The following is a 6,000-nucleotide window of genomic DNA, read 5'->3' on the forward strand; positions in this document are numbered from 1 at the left end:
AGAAATAATCCCACATGATCTGAAACAGGGGCAGGGCTCCCTAAATTAAATCTCTACTGAGTATCTGGAGCAGGAATAGGTCAGTGAAAGGGATAAGAAAAAAGATCCTTCCTGCAAGAATAATCTTGAATATCCTTTAGTCTTGGTACACAGATCTTCATGTGCTGCAGAAAAATATATACACTCAGTTGCACACAAGAATCTTTGTACAGTCACCCACCAAACAGATGGGTGGAACTGGCAGACGTCTAGTAAGTTTCCAGGCCAAGCACAAAATGTTTGAGAAACACTACCTTAATGAAAACAAGTCCAGGTTTACTCTTCCATATGACACTGAATTGTCTGAAACCCAACTATAGCACAACCCTAAAGGCCTGAAAAGCACAAAGAAAATAAAACTATTACTTTAGTTAAAGCAAAGGTATAATCCTTTAGGAATTCCAGCTACTGACCTGTGCACGATTACATCCAAGAATGTGCAGAGGATAAAATGCTGCCTTGCTCAGAGCCTAAATACAGGAGAAAAGCAGGTGGAAAAAAATTACAGTTAATCTGAGGAAAGAGTGAAGCAATACAAGTCATCAGTGATCCTTTTTGACCTGCCACCCAATCTTTGTCCATTTTTATATAGGCATCATGGGAGCACTTGAAGGGAGGACAAAGAAGTGTTTCAATAAAGGAATTATTGTGATTTGATTTGGAGAGTGGGTATGATTTGTCATTTTTTTCATGTTTGGGAATGACAACCCCATGAAGTCAAGCATTTTATCTGTGCTTTTTGCAAGGGCACTAAGTTAACATGGGTGAGCTCATCCAAATCTCCAAATACTCCCACTTTAAGGAATCTCAAACCAGCTGTGTTGTGGGGGAGAAAGGGAAGGTGTTTGTAAGCTGCTTTGACACTCCTTACAGTAAAGTGGGATATAAAAATGAACTCTTCTTCTAGAACTGATTGTGATTTAAAAACATGAGGAAAACCCAACCTATACCCATTCAAAATACGAGTCTATGTATGGCAAACAGATTCTGGGATTAAGCCCTGATGAATTCTGGCTAATTCAGACCTGCATAGGACATGAAGATTGATAGGGCATGTCTTTGTCCACATGGGGTAGGCTTGTAAGTGACCCAGAAAGAGACTTGTGGCAAATCCCATTTCTGTCTCCTCCTCCAAAGGAATGTTCTAGCAGCCAGTCAGCAAGTGTCCCATATGGATCTATTGCAATGCACTAATTACAGATTCCATCCGTTGTGCATTAAGTGGATACAACGGGAGCCAGCCCAAGGGCACCAGACTCTTTGCCTTAATTTGTGCTATGTGCCACTCTCTCTTGCTGCAGGCAAAAGTAATTTCCCTAGCCTGGAAATGTGATTTAATTTGGCCTTGTTCACTCAGGATCAACTTTTCTTACATTTCCACTCCTAATTTCAGTGGGACTACAAGAAATTAGTTTGACTCACAATGATGGTCTTTCAGCTGTACTTTTCTAGTGCCCTCTGCATCTGCCAGTTGCTTCACCAATTGCATGTAGACTTCTGTTTTGCTTTCTTGCAAGCTGGGTGCCCAAAGATTGGGTGGAAAAGATCTTAATCATGTACAGAAAAATGTTTATTTTAAGGTGCTAATGTCATTATTAAAAACATTTAAAAAATTAGATTAAAAGCACAAATGGCAACTAATACATGTTTTTAATAATGGCATTAACACCTTAAAATAAACTTTTCTATACACAATTGAGTTTTTTTCCACCCAACCTTTGGGCACCCAGCTTTGTTTACAGGTTGGGTTTTTCTTTCCCCCGTTGTTTCTGTCCGTTGCTTTCTTGCAAGACACCATTGCCTAGGCACACAGATTATCAAGAATTATTTGAAGCAAACCTGACCTGGATAACTTCAGGAGTACAATGGGTTAAAGCAGCTGACAAGTGACATAAGAATTGTACTGTCTACAACACAGACCTTTTTTCCCCTGAAGCATTTTCAGAGGCGACTCGAACAGTTTACTTCCAATATGGTTTACATCACTAGAAAGGCATGTACAATAGACATAATTGTGCACCAACATAAGATAATCAAAAGGGAACTAAAATCCAGTGCTCCCCCAAATAAACCACATTTAAACATTTAGAGGAGGGAATCTCAGAATGCACCAAACACCCTATTGTCAAAAAGCAAGAAGATTAGGAGAAAGCTTTGATAAGACAACTTTCATAAAGAGTGTACTAAAAACTGAGCTCAGGGTGGTCAGGAATGTAATTTACTGGGGCTTATAACATGTGTGATGTCATGGTGGACAAAATATCTTTAACAGCAGCAATACTCTTTATAGGCAAAGGTATGTAAGCGGCACATACCAATATTTTGCAATAATGCTATAACAAAAATCCAGTAAAACTGAAGTAGGAACTGCTAACATGAACATACTTAATATTATATGGGGGGGGGGAGGATGAGGCTGTGATGCAGACCAGTCTGCAGCTGTGTAGAGGTCATGCTAGGGTTGCCAGGTCCCACTTTGCCACTGGCAGGAGGTTTTGGGGCGGAGCCTGAGGAAGGTGGGGTTTGGAGAGGGGAGGGACTTCAGTGCCATAGTCCAATTCTCAAAGCAGCCATTTTCTCCAGGTCGCGGGAGATCAGTTGTAATAGCAGGAGATCTCCAGCTAGTACCTGGAGTACCTAGGTCATGCATACATGATAATGTCCTGTTATCAGGGCTACCTCATTCTGAGAGATTGTTTCCTTGTGTCAGACCAGCTCACAGCAACCAAACACCCTAAGCCAGTGATGGCGAACCTTTTAGAGACCGAGTGCCCAAACTGCAACCAAAAACCCACTTATTTATCGCCGAGTGCCAATGCGGCAATTTAACCTGAATGCCACCCCCAGAGGGGGCCCAGAGGGAGAGGCTAGGGTTGCCAAGTTCCTCTTCACCATGAGTGGGAGGTTTTGGGGTGGCGCCTGAGGAGGGCGGGGTTTGGGGAAGGACTTCAGTGCCATAGAGTCCAATTGCCAAAGTGGCAATTTTTTCCAGGGGAACTAATCTCTATTGGTTGGAGATCACCTGTAATAGCAGATCTCCAGCTAGTACCTGGAGATTGGCAACTAGTTCCTTAGTGTTTTCTCTCTACATATCAAGACAAATGGAAAGGTGTTTGGAGGATAGCTTGTGGGCACTTCAAAGGTGGAATAGGACTGCACTCCCCTCCGCCCGCACAGACCCAGAGGGTGCCGGAGAAGCCGCTGGAGGGAAAGAAGGAAGGAAGGAAGGAAGGAAGGAAGGAAGGAAGGAAGGAAGGAAGGAAGGGAAGGGAGGGGGAAAGGGAAGGAAGGGAGGGAGAGAGAGAAAGAAAGAAAAAGAGAGAGAAAGGGAGAAAGAAATGGAGCAAGGGAGAGAAAGAAAAGGACAGAGGGAGACAGAAAAAGAAAGAGGCCATTTATGCATGGGAGGTTTTGCCTTGGATTTGCCACTCGGTGGGCCGCGGTGGCAGGCTTGTGAGAGGTGAGCAGGGTGGGGCAGAGGGCGCCTCCTTCGCACCCACCGACCAGCCATGCCCCTCCGCCCACACAGGCCCAGAGGGCGCCGGAGAAGCCGCCGGCCATGCCGAGTGTGAGCGCCCGGCTTCTGTTCCCCGCTCTCCCACCCGCCTGGCCGGCCGCGCACGCTCCAGCGGCGGCAATGGCGGCAGCTTCTGTGGGAGAGTCCGGGGGCCACCGCCAATGATGTCGGAGGTTCCCCACCCCTGGGCTACAGCCTCCCCCATCTGGGGCGGGGCAGAGCCGGAAAGGCCAGCGGCTTGGAGGAACCGTGCGTGCCGGCAGAAAGGGCTACGCGTGCCGGAAGTGGCACCCGTGCCATAGGTTCGCCAACACGGCCCTAAGCTAAAAAGGCTTAAAAATACAGTTCCAGTAAGGGTTCAAAGCACATAAAAACAAAACTAACTTCCTAGATACACTTACTGAAGGTACCTACAGCATAGATGTTAAGTTCTTGAAGCACTGACAAATTCAGTTCAAAATTAAGCAACCTAATCCAACAGATGTAATGGCAAAGTAACACTACAGAGGCAAAAATATCAGGTAAAGGTAAGAGGTAAAGGAAGTAATAGTCTATAAGGATAGTCTACATTTATAGGAAACATGGGCCACTGGTCTCCTGACCTTCTTCAACCAATCAGGATACTGTCCCGAGAGAGCTTTCTGGAAGATGAGCAGAACTCTCCACCCTAACTGTTACATATCAAATCAGTAAATGAATTAGCAGGGTTGTTGGACACCTGTAAATTGGCCTTCAGCTGGTAATGGTCAGCACTGATCTCACCAGTTGCTGACACCTGGTATCCACTGAGCTAAGAACAGAAAAAAATCTTGGGCATGGAATTTTACTCAAAGAAAGCTCATTCCCTTAACACCTTTATCCAGCCATGCATTCAGAAAACTAAGTGCCATTAAGTTTTCTTAAGAGGAAGTGGCAATTTCTACCAACTCCTACTGGGCTCCATTGACCCTCAGGAGTAAAATAGAGGGGAGGCTCAGGGGGCTGCAGTGGGAGAAACGAATCAGCTGAAATCACCCCCCCCCCAAGAAAACATACATGCCCAAGTTTTTGGAATATGTTTGGATACAACCCAATGGTACTAATAGCAATGTTGAGCTATGTGGAGCAAACCTTATAAGATTAGAATGTAGTCTTGAGCTGGATTTGTTTCTTGGGTTGTCCTGATTTATTCATTTGCTGATTTATTATTTTGATGCCAATGCTTAACAAACAATTCCTGAGGGAGAGTACAATAAAACCAAAGAAAAAATCACAATTAAGAATGGTAAAATCAACACCTTAAAACAAAAAATCAAACTAAATGATACAAAAACATTCAAGGCAACTTAAAAAAAATTATCCCTCACCAAATGGCCAATAATAAAATTGTAAAATATCATCTAAAACTCAACTGATGATGCACTAGGTGAACAAGTATGGGGAGATAATTCCACAGATGGAAGGACCTGTTTGTCAACCATATACCTTACTTCAGTTGACGAAGGCACATAATTGTCCAATAGTTAACATTGTCCAGATGCAAGGAGTATTTCTTCAGGAGAGGTCTCACAACCACCTTTTTCATAAGAATCCTTTTGTTCAAGAAAGCAGTCTCCCAGTTACTTTGTACTGTGTAGCTAGAATTTCAGAGCTATTGACAATGGGCGAAAACGCACGGGAGGTTTTGCCTTTGGGTTTGCAACTCTCTCAATGCACATTTCCCCCAGCCAGATTCTCAAAACTCAACAATAAGCCCCCAGGCAGAGTTTTGAGAATTCAGATGGGGAAAATGTGCATCGAGAGAGTGGCAAATCCAAGGCAAAACCTTCCGCCCAATGAGGTGACAAGCTCAATCAGGAAAACCACACGAGGAAACTCCTACTGAACTGTTGGATGTCCCATTCAGTTGTTGCCTGAATGTGTTGTCCCTCCCAACAGAAAACTGCCGCAGGCAAAAAAAAATTAATGTGTCAGGGAGAAAGGCCCCAGCATAGGTTCCCTCCCAACACACTGCTGTTGTAAGTATACAAAACTTTCTTATATGGTGGAAAGTTCAGACATGCAGCCTCCCAACCCACAGTCTGATGGTAAATGTGTTCTGTGTGACTGTTCTGATATATGTTTTGATTCTAGCAATGCTAAGCACATTGGCAACTTCTTAGTAAACATGTTTAGGATCACAGAGCACATATCTTGTATAAGGAAAGAAGGGTGAATTTGCGAAAACATAAACGCTTGCACTTGAACCAGAGTGTTCCAACACAGGTGCTTCTTCCGTTGTTAATAACTATTTTAATTAATCATTTATTACAATACTTATTAAAAGTTTTCATAAGGCTCAGAATGCTAGGCAATGTATTTGTGGGTCCTTTGAGACATTGAAAACTCTTCATTAATCCCCTTAGTCCCAGCAGAGTGGGATTCAGAGAGGCCACACACACACATATGACATTTGCCACAGAGAA

This window comes from Euleptes europaea, chromosome 2 (genome assembly GCF_029931775.1).
Source record: "Euleptes europaea isolate rEulEur1 chromosome 2, rEulEur1.hap1, whole genome shotgun sequence".
Lineage (NCBI taxonomy): Eukaryota > Metazoa > Chordata > Lepidosauria > Squamata > Sphaerodactylidae > Euleptes > Euleptes europaea.